This window comes from Polistes dominula, unplaced genomic scaffold (assembly GCF_049000335.1).
Source record: "Polistes dominula isolate Pdom_NZ unplaced genomic scaffold, Pdom_raw_medaka contig_18, whole genome shotgun sequence".
NCBI classification, from domain to species: Eukaryota; Metazoa; Arthropoda; class Insecta; order Hymenoptera; family Vespidae; genus Polistes; species Polistes dominula.
In genome coordinates this window covers 1,421,083-1,445,000 of record NW_028301164.1, presented here as the reverse complement: position 1 = coordinate 1,445,000, position 23,918 = coordinate 1,421,083, and the positions used below count along the sequence as shown (strand labels likewise).

General features: G+C 35.9%; 2 long non-coding RNA genes across 8 annotated transcripts; one reads left to right on the top strand and one right to left on the bottom strand.

Moving 5' to 3' along the window:
- Nucleotides 1-1,278: 1,278 nt before the first annotated feature.
- Nucleotides 1,279-22,483, top strand: LOC107068628 (uncharacterized). 4 transcript variants are annotated; one of them, XR_016178704.1, is made up of 4 exons: nucleotides 1,279-2,309; nucleotides 2,375-16,512; nucleotides 21,047-21,490; nucleotides 22,299-22,483. It is a non-coding gene; the product is annotated as an uncharacterized LOC107068628 (long non-coding RNA). The 4 variants fall into 4 exon arrangements; XR_016178705.1 differs by lacking the exon at nucleotides 22,299-22,483 and having other exon boundaries at nucleotides 1,282-2,309; nucleotides 21,047-21,147; nucleotides 21,253-21,391; XR_016178706.1 differs by lacking the exon at nucleotides 22,299-22,483 and having other exon boundaries at nucleotides 1,285-2,309; nucleotides 2,375-2,518; nucleotides 2,669-16,512; nucleotides 21,047-21,201.
- Nucleotides 7,038-21,333, bottom strand: LOC107068627 (uncharacterized). 4 transcript variants are annotated; one of them, XR_016178701.1, is made up of 4 exons: nucleotides 21,200-21,333; nucleotides 16,997-20,784; nucleotides 14,574-16,452; nucleotides 7,038-14,411 (listed from the first exon to the last, which is right to left on the bottom strand). It is a non-coding gene; the product is annotated as an uncharacterized LOC107068627 (long non-coding RNA). The 4 variants fall into 4 exon arrangements; XR_016178702.1 differs by having other exon boundaries at nucleotides 7,038-15,203; nucleotides 15,866-16,452; XR_016178699.1 differs by having other exon boundaries at nucleotides 7,038-16,452.
- Nucleotides 22,484-23,918: the final 1,435 nt, after the last annotated feature.

Here is a 23,918-nt window from a genome sequence, read left to right as displayed (position 1 = left end):
AGTTGTTTGCGAAATACCTGACTTATTGTTAGCCATCACATTGATTCATCTGAAACATTGTGTATGTGTGCTGAAAAATATATTCATTGAATTTATTATATTTGTATGAGAAATGTAAGAATATTTTTCGGTTAATTCATTGAACGGTATTTTATTAACCATCCATAAAGGAAAATTTCAAATGCATGAACAATAGTGATACTAATTTGATTATTAAAGTTAATATATTATTGTTGATTTGAATGATATTTTGCAAGAATGAATTGATGCATTTGTTGTATCATTTTGATTTTCATCGAATTCATTTGTAATATAATTTAAAAAGAAGATACACATAGGTACATGTTTATGTTACATGCATGTATGTATGTCAAGTTATTTCAAAGAAATCATATTTACGATAACGCTATTGTGCAATGAATAAAACAAACATGACGGGAATGAGAAAAGAATCGTAATAAAAGGGTGAAACCAAGCAAAACCGTCCACGTATGTAACTTACATAGAATAGTTACATATATGTGTATATATATATATATATATATATATATACGTAAGTGCTTACGTAAGCACCTACTACGTAGATAAGAATTCACGTTTATTTGAGAAACGATATATTTGAAGTTAGCTTACTCGGCAAGAGTAGCTACCTACGAATCGAATAGAATTCTCATTATGAAATTTTTTCTTCGTTTTCTTTCTTTATAAAGTGAAAAGAAGAAGAAGAAGAAGAAGAAGAAGAAGAAGAAGAAGAAGAAGAAAAACAGGAGTTCCCTACAATTTTCCCGAGATACCTCAGAGAATCTCCACAATTTCCCCTAGTATCTCCAGGGATTCCCGACAATATCCACGAGGATTTTCATGAAAAAGTATCGTTTGAAAAAATTTGTAAAACGGAAACGTAACGTATGTTTAATCATTGTAATAGTTGCGATACTCTTTGTAATGGTGTGGGTCCAAATTGCGGAAACGATTATCAACCGTCGCAAAAGCAAAAATGCATAACGGCGGAGTAACGTTCAAGGTTTTTCACTACTACTGCATATGTTATGTTTATTCTTTAAAAAAGTATTTCTCTTTCGATAATCACGATCATAATGAACGTTATTATATAATATATTGATCTTTATTCGTCGTTAACGATAGATATTTTTTTTTTTATGATAATAAAAAACGAAATAGTTAGAATTATTGTTGACACGATGCAAAGAATTATTTTCAAATAAAATGAAGAAGATGTCAAAAAGTATTGGAACAAAATGATAATTTTTTGTATAACAAAACAACGATAAACATGGGATAATTCATTTTTGATTCAGATACTGTTTTTTTTACTTGAACGATGGATAAAGGGATGAAAGGTGTGGTGAAGAAAATTAAGGCGGTGGCGGTTTAGTGGCGAATTCGAGAAATAGGCCGTAGTGATAGCGTGCACGAACGCGCTCACACACACACACACACACATATATATATATATTCTGCTGCCAACGGTAGTAACAGCCAGCAGCAGTAGCAGCAGCAGCTAGCAAGCAAGCAAGCAGGAGGTAGGTCGATCCAATTGGGGTTCGGATAGCAGCTCAGCAGCGTGATGCCCTCTCCCCTTTGGAGTTTCCGTGGCGATCAATACCTACGATGCCAAAGCTGAACCAGTCTCTGCCGATTTCCACGAGGTTTTCTCTTCCTTCCGCAGAACAAACAAATAGAATGGGAAAAGAAACAGAGAGAGAGAGAGAGAGAGAGAGAGAAAGAGAGAACATAATATGAAGATGAAACAAAGAACAATAATTGTTTGAACAATTTGATCAAACTCCAATTGTAATTTTAATATTACATGAATCGTAAATCAAATTGATTTCAATAAAAATAGTTTGTTGGTCAATTTTTATTATCATGGAACAAAGTTTTTCATAACTAGAAGAATCTGAACTTGAACAATAATTATTTGATGAATCAGTGCTTGCTTGTGTCCGTGCGTGTGTTCATCTCGTGTATCATTAAAAAAAGAAAGAAAAAACAGTGTTAGAAGACACAAAAAGGAAATCTAACAAGCTACCTAGGTTTCCGTCGATACTACCACACATCGGTTTTTCCCCTAAGCAACCGGATCCACGCGTCTCCTTCTTGCGCACGCGTTGCGACAGCGCGTAATTACGTCACGCGATCGAACCTTCGTCGCTACGCGCGTTTACATGTTTGAAATCCCGCTGCTAACATAAGTGAAGAGAAGAGAAGAGAAGAAAAGAAAAGGAAAGATGGAGGAATACTTACCGCACGTATACACATATGTATACGTATACATATATATTAATGTAAGTATACATGTAAAGAAAGAGAGTGGCATTAACGATAACCTTTTTCTTTTCCTTCTCTTCAGTCCATATCATAGACGACGCAACCATACGCCTAACAAAATTTCACCTCTCGCCTACTTGTTTTTTAAAAGCATCTGCCACTTCGAATAGGCCATCGACGTGATTTCGAAAATAGTAGTATACCGCATAAATTAACATCTAAATAGGTAAGCTAACCATCATAGGTTGCTTTGATATTTAATATTCATCATGATATTCAGTTAAAGATAGTCATAAATAAAAGAAATTTTATTGGTTATATATCCTCTACATTTTAGGGACAATCTTATCGATTTAAAACCAATTTCCATTTATAGAAAGTTGAAAGATCCAACATGGAGTCTGTTCGAAATTTATGAAAAGCAAAAAAATTCGCGTTACTTAGAAATAAGCTCAGGAACCATTAGAGAGAACATACCTACTTACAATTAAATAGAGGATTTGAGTGAAGAAGGAAGGAAAGAGAAAGACATATATACATACATATACTACATAAGCTTGAAGTGTTAGCAACCCGTAAAGGGTGGGAGGAGGAACAAAGAAAGAGTCCTAGCGACCGGCAATGCGGCACCGGTGAGCGCCTGCGCGCCTCACTATGTAAGTCAAGGACGACACGTGCAGCTCGGAACGACCTACTTATATTCCCGTAGCTTCGCGCACAATCGGTGCCGACACGAACTTTCCCGAGCGCGGAAATAGGACGACGACGACGATGATGACAACGACGACGATGACAACGACGACAACGACGAGCTGGTAGTGTCCTAATATTTCATTGCGATTCACCTCTCCCGCCTCCACCCCCATCATCACCACCTCCTCTTCCTCTTCCTCTTCCTCCTCCTCCTCCTCCTCCTCGTTACTTCTACTTCTTCTTCATTAAGTTCTACATAGCTAAACCCATAAGAAACGTTGGCGTTTAATCTTTCCAACCAGTACAATGTAATATCGTTTTCTGTGATTCCATGGGCCTCATTACATTCCTGCCAGGAACCAGGAAAAAGTCAAAGAAATTATTTCCCGTTTTTCATAAATCTCTTTAGAACAGGTATTCGTTTTCCTTAATCATCTCATGCTTCGTCTATCAGATCGTGTTTATCTATTGCGTTATGTAAGTTACACATTAGAAGAGTATAGAAAAAAAGAGTACGAAAAAAATAGATAAACGATTTTTACTTCTCGCAATCTCAGTAGATTCTAGATAAAAGCCGAACAAGATTCGCGTCATCAAAAAGAGACATATGTAAAGATAAGAAAGAGAAACGGTTGTTAGGAAAGGTACAGGAGGTGGAAGGGGAGCAAAAGGGGAGTTTAAGAATCTTAAGAAAAAGAAGGACAAGCGTAGGGTTAGCTGGAATAGAAAATAGAGCACAGGGATATAGGAATTGATGAGGTGGAGAAGAAGAAGGAGGTGGAGGAGGAGGAGGAGGAGAAGGATGGGTTTTGGTGGGGTCAGTAGGGGGTGGTAGGGAGGATTCGAAAGAGATTTCAACGGCAGGAGGCATCGCGCGCAGTGTCCTAGATGCAGAAACAGCAGGATCGATAGAAAAATGGGTCAAACATTCGAGTAGCATTCGGTTGGCTTGAACCAACGGCAGTCTGACGATCGCGCTCGAGACGATCGCTCCGCTCCGTTTGATAAAACTCTCACTCTCTTTCTTTTCCCGTAACTAACTCTCTTTTTATATATATCTCTCTCTCTCTTATCTGAAGATCTAATCCAAGTTATACCCTAGAAGGTGACTCGGACGACGTTGAAAAGTAGTCTGGAGACCGTCGTCCGAAATTTTGCAATCGCCATTAGTTGCTATCCCTTCGTTCGAGTAGATTTCGCGGTAGAAGAAGAAGAGGAAATAAAAAGAAGGAGGAGGAGGAGGAGGAAAGAAAGAGAGAGGAAAAAAAGTAAAATCAAAACTCGTGAACCGTTGTTGTTGGGGTAACTAACTAACTAACTAGAAGAAAGAAGAAAGGTTTTTTAGTCTTTGGATTGGCGCGTTGGAAGCGACGTTGTTGGCTTGTCGCGTCGTCGTTTTACGCGCTTCCTTCCCCCACCATGAGAGCATAAGTAGCGGGTTTCCGCACGCGGTACGGCCAGTTCTCGTTCGACCTTATCGCCGCAAGCTCAGCACGACGACGGCGGGCTTCTTGTTTCTCCTTGGCGCGTTCCTGCCCCACCCTTGCTGTGTGTTAGTTAGTCCCACCCCCTCTCTTACCCCATCTCTTTTTGTAACCCTCGCTCCTAACCACCCCCACCTCCATCACCACCTCCATCGCCACCTCCATCGCCACCTCCACCTCTTATTCGCCATTTCCCCTACCTGAAACAACACACGATGGAAGCGCGCGTGCTCGTCGCGCGCGCTTACCTCGACCAATCACGAACCGAGTAGCAACGGGTCTCGACCAACGAAATTCTACCGCGGGTCCGTGCGAGTGCGCGATGCCGTTTCTCGTCGTTTCTCTCACCGGATACCGCGAGCGCAGACCTTAACCGATGGTGGGGGATAAAACTGAGAGAGCGGCACGGGCTTCGCGCTCGAGCGCATCCTCGTTCGTCGTTGCTCGCCCTCGGGGTCGGTCGCTCGTTTGCTCGCTCGCTCGCTCACTCGCGTTCCGCAACATTCTCTATCTCTCTCTCTTTGGCCCTTTTCCCTAGTTCCATCTTATCCTTTCATCATTCCTTTACTTTACTTCTATCCTTCCTTCCTTCCTTCCTTCCTTCCTTCCTTTCTTCCTTCCTTCCTTCCTTCCTTCCTTCCTTTCTTCCTTCCTTCCTAACTACCTTCCTTTTTCTTCCAATCCCCTAACTCAATTTCCTTTTACGTTCAATCCATTTCCTTCATTAGTTTGTACGTTTGCTAGCTTACTTGTTCATTCGTTCGTTAGTTCGTACGTTCGTTCGCTCGTTTGTTCATTCGACGTCCGATAACGTCGACGGCCATCATGGTGTGTCCAATTCAGTTCATTGTCGGAAATATTCTTTGCTTATATCCCTTATTTTTTTTTATTTTTTTTAGAAACGCTTTTTCTTCATTTTATTTTGTCCATATCTTCCTATATTATTCCTTGAATTTCAATAATTCTTTAAAACGTTTATTTTATTGTGCACACATCACTACTACCACCACCACACCACCAACAACGATGACGACGAGGAGAATCGACGACGTGACCGGAAACTCGCAACAACTTCGACCTCACCTTCTTTCGATTGTTCGAACGCTTAAAACATTATTCGCGATTATTCTACATCCTCCCACTTTTCGTGTTTAATATTCTCGTTAAAGAAAAAAAAAAAAAGGATTAACTTCCGCATTCTCTGGGATAGTCCCGTACTGTAACGCGTCCGGGATTTCTCGTCATCGGGATCAGAGATATCAGAAAGTGGGTCACCGGTTCTTCTTTCGCTTTCGCACGCTTTTCGTTTTTGTCGATCGAATTGTTTAATTTTATTTAACTGTTTTTCTTGTTTAATAATAATATTGCTTTCCTTACTTGATTTTTCTTTTTCTTTTTTTTTAAATTAATGCGAAAGAAGAGAAGAGATAAAATACGATCGTACGTGTGCAAAATGAGTGAGTACGAGGTTTTATATTCTTCAAGTTGAAAGTTCCAGCCGTGCGAAGAAAATACAAACGTAATACTACCATAATAATAATAATACTCTTATAATAATAATAATAATAATAATAATAATAATAATAATAATAATACTTTTTACAAAAATAACAATAATAACAATAGTAAAAAGAACAAGGTATCAATTGAAAAAGGGGAAGAGACACAGTTGCTAGTGGGTTTGTAAGCGAGGGGTTCCCAAGACCCTTTGTGTGAACGGGGGAAAAAGGACAAAGATTACAAGTGAAAGGAAAAGGAAAAGGAAAAGAGAGAAAGAAGAAAAATAAAAAGCGCTAAAAAAAGAAATAAAGAAAAGGGAAAGCATCGACATTCCACCTAGTAGTAGTCATCGTTATCATCGTACTCTCGTCCTAGTCATCGTCATCGTCATCGTCATCGTCATCATCATCGTCGTCGTCGTCGTCGTCGTCGTCGTGGTAACTCTGTGTCCGTGTCTTTTAGTCTCTTAGTGGGTAAAGATGGCGGTCTTGTCGCTCGTTGGTTCGTTCGTCGGCGAGTGGCAAAAAAGGGGAAAATGTGACGCAACCCATCATCACGTGATCGAACCGTGGCTAGTCTCTCTCGCTGGGCCAGTGTGTGATCTAACGTTTGTTACGAATGGTCGTCATAGTCGTCATCGTGAATATCGATCCGCAACTATCTCTCTCTCTCTCTCTCTCTCTCTTTCTCTCTCTCTCTCTTTCTTCAACATAGAACTCAACATCATAATTGAAGGCAACTTGGAAGAGAAAACACAATGGTGTGCAACTTGAGGGGATGTGCTAAGAAATATTGAAAGTAAAGGAAGAAGAAAAAAATCATAGAAAATAAAATATTTTCATTCTTTTCTTCCCCCCACATCGATGCAGCGAGACATAACGGACATCTTCTTCTTCCTCATCGTCGTCCGTGTAAGGACACACGTTCCTCGCACACACACATACATGCAGGGGGTGTTCCCAGTGTTGCTGGCTCTCGGTCGCTGGGTCAGTGGGGGTGAGAAACTGGCTTGGCTCTGCGTAACGACAGTCAGTCTTTTTCTCTCTCCTATCGGCCTCGCGAATTAGCTCTCTCTCTCTCTCTCTCTCTCTCTCTCTCTCTCTCTCTCTCTTTCTTATTACTTATTTATCTATCTATTTTTTTTTTTGGTTTCTATATCTACCTGTCTATCCATATATCTGTCTGTCTATCTATTTTTCTACCTATCTGCCTATTTAAAAAATATGTCACTCTCTTTCTCTCACATTTCTCTCTATTTATCTCTCCCAAGAAACAACTCTCTTCGGAGCCGACGTAAGGACAAAAAAATGGCGTATTTAAAAATTGAAAACGTGCCTGTTTTTATTGTTCGCTATGATTACGGACAATAATAGTTGTTGTAGGTGTTTTCGGACTCAGCAGTGAGAGCCGTGTTCCCCCAGCTGTAACGTGCTTTGTTTAGTGGCTCTGGGATCATGGAAGACACTGCGCGAGTACCGATTGTTCTTCAATATACAGATATATATATACTCTTTATCTTTTTAATAAGACCATGGACTCTTTTTTAATAGTTTCCTGATGATTACCACAAAAACAAAAGAAATAAAAAAAAGAATTCTTAGGATCGTCATGCTTCGTCATTGATATTCAATACGTGCCTCATGTCGATTAGATTTCACCTAATCATCCTTTTTCTTTTATATGACTCTCTCCTACTTTTAAATCATCATTTGAAAACGTGTGATATGAAAAAAAAAGACTGTATAAATGTACATGTATTTTCTTTTTTTTTGTAATTTATTCGTGAGAGCTCTGGTTATACTACTACTACTAACAACAACAACAACGGTGATAAATCAAAGTCCCCAATGTATTGAAAATATTTCGGTGTCCGTTAGCAATAGCTTCTTCATTCTACACCTGCCGCACTAAAAGATTCCTGTGTGTGGCTAAAGCAACGGCACAGCACGGCACGGCACGGCAACAACAGCTCTAGCTCTACACCAACCTGACCAAGAACGGGGACCACCGCTTTTGCTGGTATTATAATCGACTACGTTGCAAGATACCCAACTAAGCTGCCGTTCACTTCGACCATTTTATACTTTCTAAAGCCGCTTACTTTCGTAACTTGGTAAATACCATGGTGGTGGCCTCATTGTATGTATTTTACCCATTACCGAGTTCTCTACGTCTCTCACAAATTTATTATGTGTGTACGTTCAATTTTAATTTGTTTTATTTAGCTACCCTTCCTACCCCCAAACCCCCATTTATATTCTCACTTGTATTCGATTAATGTATTGTATGTATTTTTTTGAAAAAAATTGTTATATATATATATCTTTTTCTTTTTCTTGTTCTTGTTCTTGTTCTTTTTTATTCGTAGACAATTCCTCAAACTTTACATTTTCATCGTCATTAATTTTGTCCTAGAACGATAGATTACACACATTCTTGCGCAATAATTATTTCATCAGTTTAAAATGGTCAACTAACTTCCGAGAAAAATTCATTTGTTCGAGGTAATTGCAATTGAAACGATCAAGCAATTGCGAGAAACAACGAGGAAGATGCGCAAACATGTAGGAGAGTAATTTTTATCTAATTTAGAGATAATTATCGTACTTTAATAATCTTCCAAGTTGGATTGCAAACACGATTATTTCGATAAGGATCAAACAAAAATTGACTTTTATATAAATTGTAGGAAAATATAAAAGAAATTGATAACGTGATTAACACTTGTAAATGAATATTATATCCAGTATATATATATATATTTAATATCGAGATATATGTGTCGGAGAAAGATGAGAGGCTTAACTGGGAATAATATGGAGGTAAGTTTGGAAAGTTACTACGATTCGTGGTAAAGAAAAATAATCTAACTCTGGGCGGGGAAAAAGATAGGAGTTGTATGTGTATATGTGTGTGTGTATGTGTATTCCTACGTGAGAAATAGAAAGAGAGAGAGAGAGAAGTGTATGCGAGTAGAAAAGGGAAGTGGGACTAGCTTGCCTTGTACTACTTTCTTGCACAGTTACAGGAACAGTGATAGCCATCAACTCTTATGTTGGAGCAAAGGAACTTGCTTATTTAAAAAAAATAAAAAAAGAAATCTTATAATAGGATATAAATCGAATTAATCTACGATGCTTATACATATATACAAAAAATTACGAAAGCACATCACCGATAATATTATTCCAAATGTAATGTTTAAAAAAATGAAATATATAAAAATACGAATGAACGTTAAAAATCAACCATAAAAACTGGTGTTGTATGTTCAGAAAAAAAAAGAATTATATTAAAAAGGCGATAGAATTGATCGATTATATGATTAATAATAATTAATTACGATCTTCATAGTTAATATTCTTAACGAGTTTAATCGTATTCAGTTTAATAATTCTCTCGTTCGACTTTTAATGATTTCATCATATTGAAACGATTTAAATAAAAGACAACAAAAATGTAATTTTTTATATAAAATGATATTAGCAAAGATGATGATGATGATGATGATGATGATGAATAGTTTGTGATGATGAAAATGGCGAACTCTAGCGAGCGAATGAAAACGTGTACGCGCGCGCACGCGGGTGGCCTAGCGCCATTTTATAGAAGGCTTCGCTTTGCGGCCATCTTTCGCGTAACAACTCCAAATGTTTCCGCCTTCGTTCGTTTCGGATTGCGTCTCCTCTCTCTCTCTCTTTCTCTCTCTCTCTCTCTCTCTCTCTCTCTGTTTCTACGCTTTCTCTATCGCTTTTTATATGTGGTAGTAGATTTCGTCCTATTCGGCGTGTCTAATTTTACACGCTGACCTCGAAACCCGTACTTCGTTCTCCTCCTGCCCACGTTCTCTTCCACGCTCGTACTTGAGATTAAAAAAAGAAAAGAAGAAGAAGAAGAAAAAAAAAATGAAATGAATGAAGAACCTTCAAAAAGATGAGCGAACGAGTTAGAGATAGACAGAGATAGATAGGAAGAGAGAGAGAGAAAGAGAGAGAGAGAGAGAGAGAGAGAAGTCAAACAAAAAATTACAAATCCACAACGAATGTTTCATAAAATTGTATATAAAAAGGAAAAAAAAAAAAAGAAGATTGTTGAAATAAATCAATTTTTTTCTAACTCGTACTTGAAAAATGTCATCATTGAAATTTTGTTCTTTTCCTTGATTGAAGATTCATCATAAACCTATATCTTATAAACTCTATACCATTCACATTATTATACCAACGTTATAAACGTTTATTAATCTTTGACTCCTCATCCGGTTTTGCATGGTTACAAGGTCATCACATACTTCCGCCTTATTCGATATAATATTTGAACGTGAAATACATCTCTGCAATACTTTAATCAACATTGTAACAAAAATCCTAACATTATCGTTAAGATATTCATATTATTTAATGCCTATGAACTTGGAGATTTGATTTCTACTCACGTTATTAGTTAAAAAAAAAAAAAAAAAAAAAAACCTCACCCACATTCTAAAGAATATAAAAAATATTTCAAATAAAACAAGTATTTTACAACCTTCCTTTAGATATATCTGCGTTCTTTCTCTCAAACGAATTTATCAAACGAAAAGAAGATAATGTTAGTTGATTCAAGGTTAAAGGTTTCACCTGCGTATATGGTGAAAGAATAAAATAGAGAGAGAGAGAGAGAGAGAGGATAGAAAAGAGTATGGTCAATTCTTCTTTGGGGTGAGATTCTAGGCGTCGACGCCAATGCCGCGTGGATGACATCATTGCGAAACGGTCGTTTCGTTGGGCCGAGTTGGTGGAGGATGACGATGAAGTGGAGGAAAAGAAGAAGGTGGAAGAGGATGAGGAGGAGGAGGAGGAGGAGAAGGAAGGAGGTGAAGGAGGAAGAGGAGGAGAAGGAGTGGTAAAGTCTGCGGATGATTCGTGAGGGGTGAAGAGTGCAGGGGGAGGCATTGCGAGAACTATGCGAAAAGAGGAAGAGGATGGGTCGAGGGGAATGAGATGCGCACACGATCGCTAGAAAGAGACAGACATATAGATAGAGAAGAAGGGGTGATGGTGATGGGGGTTTAGGGGGTAGGATACGTTTATGTGTGCGTGTATGTGTATTAGTATGCATGTATATGTGTTGCGTGTCTCTGTTTCATGGTGTGTGTTTGTTGGCGCGATTGCGCGTCGTACCATCGAAGCAAATTTCATACGTGTTTGTATATGTGTGTATATGTGTGTATAAGGAAAGATAGCAATGTAAGAGAGAAAGAGGTGAGATCATGGATAGGAGAGGAGAGTGGTGAGGATGAAAAAAGGGTAGAGAGCATGATATAAGCATGCCGCGGTCAATCCGCGTAGTGGGGGGAAGCGGGTAACCAGGCCTTGAAGAAGAAAAAGAGAACAAAAGCGCACGCTCTGCGACTATGCGCTACGTAGCGCGCGCTTTTGTAAGAGAAAGAGAGTAGAGGGAACACACAACACATAACCCATCTTTACGCGAGAGAAACTCTTTCTTACGAAGAGTAATATTTTTTTGTTGTAATCTGCTGCGACTAACATTGATACGATTTTTGGTTCATTTTGATTGTTCATTTGATTCTTCATCTTCTTCTTTTTTCTTCTAGCTCGCGTTAGATACGTGGGTTTTTATATTTTTCTTTGATTTTATGAATTTCCATTGGCAAGCTAGAAGAAGAACGACGACTGAACGGAATATTCCGTTCGGAGGGTGGAACGTTTCTCTCGTTTTGTATAGTTGAGAATGATATCATAGTGTTGGTGAGAATGTAGAGAAGAAGTATAAAAGAAGAATAAGAAACATCGCGATGTAAAGGCCAAGCAAGACGTTCGTACGTCGTCGTCGTCGTCGTCATCGTCGTCATCGTCGTAGTAGTCATAGTCATCGTTGTGTGTCGTTGTGGTTTATCGCTTAACCGTATATGTGTTGGTATTTATGTACGCGTAAAATACATCAGCAACAGAGAACGTTCGTATTACGCGTAGAACGGACCCGAGTTGCGTAACCGCGACGATATCAATTATTAAGCATAGCCTTCGTTTCGAACTAGGCGAGAAACTCAACATCAACAGCAGCAGCAACTTCAGCAACAGCAACTTCAACAACTGAACAGCAGCACAATTTTTTGCTGCTTCCTACCACATTTTAAAACGCCTAAATTCGACTACTCCATTTTCTTTTTTTATTTCGTTTCTCATTTTTCTCAATTTTTTCTCCAACCCTATAAACCTCATTTGTTTTGAATTCGTTCGTACGTTCGTTCGTACTCCTGCAATATTTCACCCTTTGGGGGATGTTTTTTCTTTCCTATTTTTTTTCTTTTTCCTTTTTAATCTTTCCTTTTCTTTTTTCTTCTTCTTCTTCTTCTTCTATTTAAACTACTTTTTATCAGTAGATACACGCTTTTCCGCACCGTATCTCATCACATCGCTAACTATCGCGCTGCATTAAACCCGCAAAGCCGTACGACAACCGTTGCTACGTCGACACTGTAAGCTATCGTAGCTTATTATACTTTATTTCTTTATTTCTTACCAAACGAATTTGAAAGTCTTACTTTTGACGCGATAATAACTATGTAAGTAACATCAAAGAAGAAGTAGTAAGAGAGAGGAAATATTTAAATACTGCAACGATTTTTTATTATAAGAATAAAGATAGATAGTAGATAAAAAAATAAATTCTCAGAGATATCAAATTTAAGTGAATCCAAGTCACGTGTATCTCGAGAATGGCTTTGAAAAAAAATCAACACACCTACGTACTTAACGGTACATGATTTAAAAATTCTTGAAAAAATAGTCCAATCTATTAATCTCCGCATTTCTTCAATCGTTTCCCCCTAAATTAAAAAATAACTAGATAAATAAGGTAGAGAAGATGGTAAAGTAAAAATCAAGGGAGGAAAGTAAAAAAAAAAGAAGATGTAAGTGTGTAAGCAATGACAAAGGGTGGAAGGGAGATGCGGTTTACGATGCGGATTGATAATCCGTTTCTTTGCCGAAAAAGCCACCCTAACTTTCACCCTCGCACCATTCCGAGACGTGGCACTTCTAACAAAGATGGCTGCCATGGCAGGAGGTCAACGGGTGTGCGCTTAGACCACGCCCTACGACGCGTCGCAGGCAAACCAAACGAAGCTTTCTAAAGGCGATTAGTTCGCAGTGAATCCGAGTGGAGGCCGCGTGCGAAGCGAACTCAACGATGTTGACGACGCGTCAAGGGCGCTTCAAGGACGAAGAACGCTCCTCTTTTAGGAAGAACGCGCGCGCGCGCCCCCCTTGCCAACACACACAAACACATTCCTATAGTCTTTATCTTTCTCTTTTCTCCTTCCTACACATATATATGTGTATCCCTTCTTCCCGGAAATCTTCTTCCCTTCCTACAATCCGCCATTCTTCTAGGGTCCCTAGAGGAGACAACGTCGCACCCTACCAACAACCTTCTTCTCTTCGTTTTCTTCTATTCCTTCCAAAAATATCGACCTGACTACTCTTCCCGGTCCTAAACTAATTTCTTTTTTTGCACTTCATCAATTTTTTATAGGTCAATAGTAGAAAACGTTTTATTTTTGATAATATATTAATGTCGAATAAAACTTTGTGAATTATCTGTATTGGTAGATGTATTTTTAAATAATTGACAAACGAAATTCTCTCTCTCTCTCACAATGAACCATTTAGTCAAATTATACACATTTAACAACTTTTATTTAATTAAGTCAACATTTTATCAGAGAAAATATTTTATACATTATACCAAAACGGATATAATATCGTTGCAATTATGTAGGATTTTATTATTTATAAAAATGTATTGGGTTGGCAAGAAAGTAATTTCGGCTTGCACCAATGTTTGTTTCGTTATTCTTTCGTTAATGGGAGAATTTTGTTCTTTTGAGGTTTAGTAGTTAACACTGTTTAGATTGCTATAAAAATAAATTTCTTGTACTTTTGTTTACAACTGTTAGTTTAGAAACAATTGAGTTTTATTTCACACTAAAAAACCGAAATTACTTTCTTCCCAACCCAATATAATTCGTGTCTGAGACAACACGTTTTTAATTTATTGATAAATTTTGTTTAGTAAATTGATGAAAAATTATTTGTACAGTGGTTGCACATTCATCCAACCCTATATTTAAGTAGATATATTATAACGTTCAATTTCTCGAGCGCCCTTTTGATAAAGTTAAATGTACATGACATATATGACGCAGAAATGAGCGTGTTTCCAACTAATCTATTAACTCGGTGACGCCTCTGATCGTTATTTCACACGCACGTTTCTCTTCGTACCCTTACAAACATACGCCTCACCTCACCCCGATGAAATCATCCTCCTCCTCCTCCTCCTCCTCCTCCTCCTCCTCCTTCTCCTCTTCTTTATTCTCTACGCTTTTACGAACGATTAATCCTCCTGACATGATTCTTCGAAGTCAAGGATGCTCTTAAACATAACGGTTATAAATAATTACAAATACATATATTTTCAATTGATAAGAAAATTGTCATTAGCATTGATCAAGGGGGAAAAAAATACAAAAGATATTTCCAACAGCAATTAAAAGTAGAAATAAAATTGTTTTAGGAAATTTATCAATTAACTCACACATCAATTGTCTACATTAATTGTACCCAAATCAATATATCAATTATCTACAATTTTTCTACAATCGTTCAACAAATTCATCGTCATAATTAGACTTTACGAGCGTTTATTAGAATTGTTCGATTAGAATATCTATGACATACATACATATATATCATATTATTTGGCAATTATTTGTAATAAGTATAAGTAAGTATACTAAACGAAGCTGTGGTCGAAAGAGACGAATGTTGCCACGAGCCGTGAGAAGCATGGCGCTTTGAGAAAGGGGGCCCGGGGGGTGATACTGCGTAGAAGAAGAAAAAGAGGCAGGAGTTAGGGTATAAGAGGAGGAAGAAGAAGAAGAAGAAGAAGAAGAAGATGAAGGAAGCGTAGGGAAGGAGAAGGAGGAGGAGGATGAGGAGGAGGAGGAGCAGAAGATGGTATTTCCGCTGTTGCATTGCCTATCCATTTGGCAGGTTTGGCTAAGGGCATGCGCACAACATGTGCCCACCTACCTACTTACCTATCTGTCTGTTCGTTTCTCGAGCGCTTACCTGCTCGCTTGCCTGCTTGCTTTTGCTTACTTGCCTGCTTGCTTGCTTGGCCGCTTGCTTGACTGCTCGCCTGCCTACCGGTTTGCCTTGATCCCTTGAATAGCCACAAACACATATACGAGAGTATACTTACATACACATATTTACTTACACAGTAGGTGGGTTGGTAGGTAGGTAGGTAGGTACGTCTTTCTTACGTAAGCGCCCGTGAGAGAGCGAGTTATTACCACAGGGACGTCAATATAGAGAAAGAAAGAAAGAAAGAAAGAAAGAGAGAGAGAGAGAGAGAGACCGGATCCGGTACAAGGGACGTTCAAATTTGACCCGTAGATCGACTCGTTTTTAACCCTTCGTCATCATGATCTCTCTCTTTCTCTCTCTCTCTCTTGTCTTTTTTTTTCCCTTCCTATTTTTCTTTTTCTTTTCTTTTCTTTTCTTTTCTTTTTTGTTCTATTATTTTCTATTCTATTCTCTTATTCTGCGTTCACATATTTTTTTTTGTCCTTTCTTTCTTTCTTATTCTTCTTAGAAAAGATCTCCAATTATAATTTTTTTTTTTTCAAATTGTTTCTTTCTATTACGTCAGAGTTATTATGCACTATAGTTATGTAAATTTATAGTAATCAGTAAATATGCATATGTGTGATCATTGAATCGATTAAATATGGGAGAATGAAAACAATATGATTGATGTGTGTATGAGGCATCAAATTATTCATATTTTATTGATATATTTTAATCATTATATCTACTCACTTCTTCTTATTCTTATTCTTCTTCTTTTTTATTTATTTATGTCTCTCTCTCTCTCTCTCTCTCTCTCTCTCTCTCTCTGTCTCTCTATCTTTTTCTGTCTCACTGTTGGCCAAACTTATTACGGAAGCGCAGCTGGCGTCGAGCGGTGCATTGTAAATTTATCACCGAAACATGCCTCTGGGGAATTTCGTTTGTAACAGGACACAAATCGTAGCGAATTTAATACACCGACGAAATTGAGATTCTTTCGGGAAGGGAGGAAAGAGAGGGGAGGTGAGGTTGAGTTTGAGTTGAGTTGAGTTGAGTTGAGTTGGGTTGGTTGAGGTGGTAAGGATTTGTATGGAAATAATTCTATGCTGTACATATTTAGATTCTCATTTACAAGGTTGATTTTTGTTAGGAATATTTGAAAGAGTTTTAAGAGAGTAAATTTACACACTAATTTTTCATTGGCTAAATTTGAATCCTCTGACTGAGAATTCATAAAGAAAACGCGTCTGGAACTTATCATTCGTATTACACACAGACAACTTTACGACGTAATACTTTAACATACTTCCCAGTGATACCATTTGAACGATATGTTACTGAAACAATAATCAAAAAATTTGTTTAAGAAACAAAAACCTTGATGTACGAAACTCTAAGTAAGTTACTTTCGAAGCAACAAATTTTCTATCGCATGTAAAAGTAATCGAGAAAAATTAGAACCTTTCAAAATTACGGAGATATTCTTTTATATCATACTAATTATTTTCATTATACAGCATTTCTTTAAAAAAAAAAAAAAGAAAAAAGAAGAAAAAAATGAAAATTGCAGGATGAACTTTATAAATAAATTAAAATAAGAATAATATATTAATAAATATCTGTGGAAGGTTGGTGACACAATTTGTTACTTGGAAACGATCGGATCGATTCATCTTTCAATTTTGGTAATAGAAAATAATGAACAATTTAACGAATCAAAGTTTGAAGCTTTGCGACACTTTTTAAGGTAACCCTCTCTCTCTCTTGTTCTCTCTTCCTTTTTGAGCATATATATATATATACATAAATATGAATATAAGTAAGTAAGTAAGTAAGTAAGTATATGTATAAACGTAGACTCAAACCTAAAACAAAACTTACGAAGGTGGGCTTTCGTAGATGCAGTGGCCCAGTTTGCAGAGAGTAGCTACCACTACAAAGACAGTTACTGTTGGAAAAGTGGGCGGATAGGATACGTATCTGTGTCACAGCACACGCGCTCTGTAATCAGAACTTTTCATCGTTAGCATTCTCTCTTTCTTTCCTTCTTTCATTCTCTGTTCTTGGCCCGTTTGCACTTTGCACGAACGTATCGTTCTCAAATGAAAGATTCAAAATCTTTTACCGTTTAGATCATCATCAATGATCATACACACGTAATGTCATTAAAATTAGAAACAAACAAAAAATGAAAAACGACAGTGAAAAGAATATCACTTTATTACTTAACCTTTTATACGTACTACACGCCATTATAGTGGCTTCCACGGATGCCATTTTCCAGTATGGCGCATCAATACAATGGATGTCGCGGGCGGGTGCCATTCTCCAGTAAGACGCGCCACTATAATGGCTTTCTTTTAAAATATATAATACCTAATTTGACTATTAAATTAAAAACAATAATTTAAATCATAAAAAACTTCATTAAAATGTATTCCATTAGAGAAGAGCCATTGTTCGTCATACGTCGTAGTTTTATCGTTTTATCGCAACATTGAGTCGTACTTAAGAGGTTAAATTTCATTTATATTAATTAATATTAATAAGGTGATTTAAAATTAGACATTGAGCTAATATACACCCATCGAATTACGATAAAATTTAAATCTGATCAACTAACGGATATTACGAAACATTGAAAAGAATTGTGAAAAACTACAGGAAACTCGAATGAGTGTTGTCGAATCCAAAAGTCCATGATAGAACGAAGAAACGTAACTTCTTACGTGTATATGCAAATTCGTTAAATAAGCATATACCATATCTTATAAGGAGTCAGAATATAAAACTCGTTTTCAAGCTTACTATTCCCAAACGAAATAAAGCTAAGCGTCGTTGAACATTTAGCATATTGATAATATGTAGTAGGTTGAAAAGTATTATTATCGAAGCTTGACATCTCTCAATTCATTTGAAAAATACACAGCTGTCTCTCTTTTTCTCTCTCTCTGATATAATATAATATAAAGTGAACGTTTAGATGGTATATACATGTATATATATATATATATATATATATATATAGTTACAATATATGAATACTTTCACCTCGATACGAGCTGGTTCTTATTGATCGTCACAAAGTGGTAGAACCTGCATTCGTTATGTCGAAATCGAACTTCTTGTCCCGTGAGAGAGATCCGTTAGACGAGAGAAAGAGAGAAAGAGAGAGAGAGAGAGAGAGAGTTTAACATAGAGAGAAAACCAATAGAGAATGCAAACCAAGAGCCATACGGTTTCTATCACACCCTTTACTACTCTCTCTCTATGCATCCCCCTATCTTGAGATTTATTGGACATTTTACAGAACACCGATGCATGAACACCTAATCGACTAGACTTTCTATCCTATTTATCGTCACAATGACGTAAATATATATTTTCAACGATATCATAACCATTACATATTGGTTATCTTGATAATATCAACATTCATTCCCGTTTAGAAGAATTTCAAAACTTGTATTTTAGAATAATTATCGTTAGTTTAAAATTAACTATTAATTGAGTACAAATACTTGTAGAGCTTGCTGATATGTAAGATTTATATTATAGATATATAAAAATGTTTATTGTTAAATAATTTAATAATGGTTAATTATGTTATAATATAATATCAGTTGTTAGTAAATCATAAAAAACCTAACTTACTTCACAGTCTTATCTAATTATTGACACATTATCTAATTACATGTTTATATAACGTTTGGAAGAGTTTGAAAAACAATCAAACAACATAATAGATTTCTAATCTTTATTTTCGTATTCATTCGTCTTTGGTTAACTCGATATTTGCATACACACTTAGAACATTCTTAACCAATGTTAGAAACAAGCAGTTAAAAGGAAGAGTATCATCGAAAAGACCCAATGATGAAAACGATATTCCCATGAATTAACGAGATGTCTAGCTTTGTCGGTGAACAATACGATCGTGTCAACGTAACGTTATGTTTCGAACAAAAGCCAAGCTTGCAAAGTTCTATTTAATACTTATATGTAATATATAAGTGTATGAGTTTCTATGTGTGTGCCATTTTACTTCTAGCATACGCAGCGCAGGCGCTAGAAACACGTGAATACTTTCATAGTAACGCGTCTGCTGCATCATAATCGGGATGTTTCATAGCACATACACATATATCTATACATACACGCGTATTTATATATATATATATATATATATATATGCACATACATAGCGGTTGTCCTACATTTAGTGGCTATAACCACCAAGTCATGGTATTATGAACTAGGCCGGATGACTCCCTCGCGATTCTATGCACGCGAAATTGCAATTCCACGTCCGAGCATTGTCTGCTCGATCTCAACATCAGACCGGTCATTTTAATAGGAAATTTCGCACGTTGCTTTTTACTTAACACATTTACGTGGATTATTTCGTTATTTTTTTTTCCTTATGAAAAAAAAAGAAATCAAGAAATATGAATGTACCTAGAAAAATTCTAATATCGGGAACATCGTCGGTCATTTTGGTCTTGCTAATTCATTTGTTCGTAAATTCGCTCTTAAAATGGTGTTCATGGAAGAACGTTTTAATTATATGTTACTTCTTTTTTGTTTCTTTTTTAAATGTCGATTATTACATTCATATCCTATTCGTCACCTATTCGACAAAATGAAAATGAAAAAAGACAAATTACAATTAGGAACGTAGCCAACCATTTTGGTTTCCACGAGTATAAGTATCCATATCCTGTCTTAAAACGGTACACTCGTGTAAGGACATTTAATCGTATATGTTACCGTTACATCACGAGTGTAACGTTACGTTATGAACAAGTGAGAGGGAGAAAAAAAGAAGATGGACGCCGAAGGAAGTCAATGTCAAGGGACACATTATGCATTTCGTTTTAATAAATCAAAAATTAAACAAAATTTTTTGATAATTTCGATTGGAATTGAATAAATGTAATTGAAGAGGAAGGTTCAATTGAAATATTTAATCATAAAAAAATCAATCTGGTAGAAGAGGAAAAGGTATGAAAAGGAAATAAAATGATGATGGCCTATTGAATTTGAGTTCTAGTTTTATCTAAGATGGCGCCACACGTAAAACCGTTGCCCATGTAACTCGGAGAGTCTTTACGTTCATTATATATACATATATTCTTATGTACATACATATGTACACATATATATATATATACATCTATCTACATATACATTCTCACATACATATCGGTGTAGAAAAAAAAGAAAAAAAAGGGCGTCGTTTCACAGCAGCACGCATACGTTTACGTGTGTGGGCGCGATCACGCGGTAACGCGTGCGGCTTTAGTGCGAGCATAGTTGCGCATGCACGAATAAGCAATTCTTTAATCCCGGTTAAAACGATTTTTCAACGTTCCATGTTTTATTTATTTATTTTTTTTTCTTCGACGTTCGAATAACGACGAGAAAAAAAAATATCACAAGTTCATTCTTCGTTTTTTTCTTCTTTTTTTCCTTTTTCTTTTAATCAACGATATTAATAACCATCGGATAAAGGTTGAAATATCTTCGAACAAGTTTACAACAAAGTTGAATTTCTCTAATTAACAGTATAACTTTGAAGTATTGCATATTCTTGCATACGTATCATCACATTTCTTCTTCATTTTCTTGCTAAATCTTTAACCCATTGCACTATGAGCTCATCATTACTGAAATAACAAAAACAAATTTTCTATATAAATGTTGAATCATACAACTCTGACACTATTGCTTCATTTGCTTAATAATGAAAATATATACGCAGTAATAATAAACGTATAGGATAAGGAAATATTTCTTGGAAAAATTCTGAAGCTCTTGCAAATGAAAAATTTACTATTATTAGAAGTAAAGTTCTAAAGGATCAAACCTAGAAAACAAAGTATATTTTACTATAACGCTTAATTATTAATTCAATATGTTTATTTTTAGATACAAAGGAAGTGGACACGGACGAATGAAACAAAGATGGCGCAAGTGGCTTTTTTAAGAGAATAAAAAAAAGAAAAAAGAAGTGATCTAATTGCAAATAGGTAAGAATAGGATGTCGAAATGAATAGTTTGTATAGTAATTAAAATATATACTATTCTGTCTCTCTGTGTCGTAATTTCGATGCGTGCGTATTCGTTCTTTTAAGTTGCGTACTCCAGCGTTCATCCCCACCCCCGTTTGCTTGCTCACCGAAAGCTAGCGTTTCTGTACGGTTTGTTGCGTAACGGTGCAGAGTCATGCGATAGGATAGGATGTGTCGTGGGGGTAGAGGGGTAAAAGAGGCAAGAGAGGAGGAAGATCGGGGCATATAGACGATACCCATGTCGGAAGGGGACCCAAGAGAGAACCGAGACACGCACCAGAAAAGAGAAAGAGAGATAGAAGTATGTATATATGTATATACATATATATATATATATATATATATATATTGAGAGGGGGCGGTGTCAGCCTTGAAACGCGTACGCGAGTTGCGTGCGTCGTCACGAACGGCAAGCTTGCGAATTCGCATAGGTTTCTTGTTCCAACCAATTTTTTACAAGTCTTTTTATTTTATTTTATTTTTTTTTTTTTTTTTTACAAAATCTACTACGTTTTAATAATACTTTTACAGATATTTTTTTGTAGCCTTACAAATAAAATTCTGCTCTCTTTTAATATATATATAATATATATATAATATAAGTATTAATATTATAAATAATAATATTAGTATTAATATTATTATTATAAATATTAGTATATTAATAAGTATTAGTATTATAAATAATATAATAATATATACATATATATATATATATATACTATATTTACTTACTACCGAAATTACTTTCTTGCCAACCTAATATATATATATATATATATATATATATATATATATATATATATTTATAATAATAATATAATATAATATAAAATATATAATCTAATAATAAAATAATAATATAATACTAATTTAAAAATAGAAATAATATTATAGACACACGCATATATAGACAGATAATAGAATTGTTGAATTTTATATGTATATTATATATATATATTATATTATAGAATTTTATATATTATATGTGTGTTCAATATTGTACACATGATAGATGATACATCCTACTCTTTATTGAGAATTAATTAAAAAGAATAAAATAACAAACAAAAAAATAGAAAATATCTTATTCAATTTTATCTCGCTAGCATTCTTCTAATCGTCGTTATGCCACCACACCATTACAGACCTATCGGAAAGCTTTTCTTCCTCCATTCTGCCCTTGGATGTTCAACACGTAACTCGTCGACCTTGTAGTCTCTGAGAAACAAAAGAATCCCATTAACTTATTACATATATTATGTTGTTTTTATCTACGAGTTGCTGCATACATACTTACGTTAATGAACAAGTGGTCATTTTATTTTCTTTTTATACATTTCTATTGAAATAATTGAAAATAACTATTATTTTAACTAATAATAATAATAATAATAATAATAATAATAATAATAAAATGTACGCGCGTACATTTTGTAAGAATGATATTTCTCTTTAATCATACACGCGATATTCACTTTATTTAAATAACAAAACAAATTTTTCTTTTTAATTATATTCAATTACTAATGAAGTATGGTATAAAAGTTAATCTGAAATTGATCGAGCGTGAAAATGGAAAATGTAATTGAAATGTATAAAAGTGGTTGAAAAACAACAAAAATTAGGCCAACGAAAGAGAAGAAAAATAAAATGAAGGGTGAAGTTAAGAAAGTAATAGAAGAAAGAAAAAAGAAAGGAAAGTAAGTAAGTAAACTAAGTAAGTAAGTAAGTAAGTAAGTAAGTAAGTAAGTAAGAAAGAAAGAAGGAAAGGACGAAAAAGGAAAGCTCTCGGGGAAGAAAAGGTATAGCCCAATTCGACTCGTAGAACTCGAGTCCGATCGATATCGTCACCATAGTAACAGGGACAGCGCCGTAGTGCTCTACTACTGATTATTTATGTCAAGGATTCCCCCTTGCACCGAAGCTCAAAACGACGCTCAACACAAGCGCAGACCGAACCACCCCTAAAGAAGAGGAGTGAGTGAGTGAGTGAGTGAGTGAGAAGAAGGGGTCGATCCGGCTTGGCCAACGTTTGTAGCCTTTACCATCCTCATAATAAGGATATGGTGGTAGGTAAAAAGATATAGGTGGTTACTTGTAATTGTAGGTGTAGATATAAGTATTGGTATAAATGGTAACGGGGTAAAGAGGGGGATGGGATGGGATGGAAGAGGAGAGGAGGAGGGTGGTAAAAGAAAAGAAAGTAGAGAAAAGGGAATGAGTTTAAGATGTAGAATGGTGTGTGGATATCGTGGGATTTAAGAGACGAAAGAGGAACGAAATGTTTCACTACTATATAGCTTGCTTTCGACCTAGTTTCACCCTCGTAAGGCGGTGGTAGCATCAGGAGCAATCGATATTGCGCAGAAGGAGGGCCATCATGCGTTAGACTAAGCAAACCAAATTTTATTATTCGATGTATAACGTCAAACGAAAAATATCTTCGTTGGAAAATCATCTAAACGAAATTAACAGAACTATCGTAATACTTAATACACACATAGATCATTTAGACAAGTTTATTAATAAGAAGTATTTTAAATGAGAATATGTATATATATATATATACCTTAGGAATTTATTCGTTTAAATACACCGACTTACATCATGATTCATACAGTTCTTACTGATTCATCTTGTTTTATTCTTAATTCGAGTACATCGCCAATATTAGCTGCGCTGTTTCGAGAAATGTCAGCTGAAGGGAGGATAAGGATTAAGGTGCA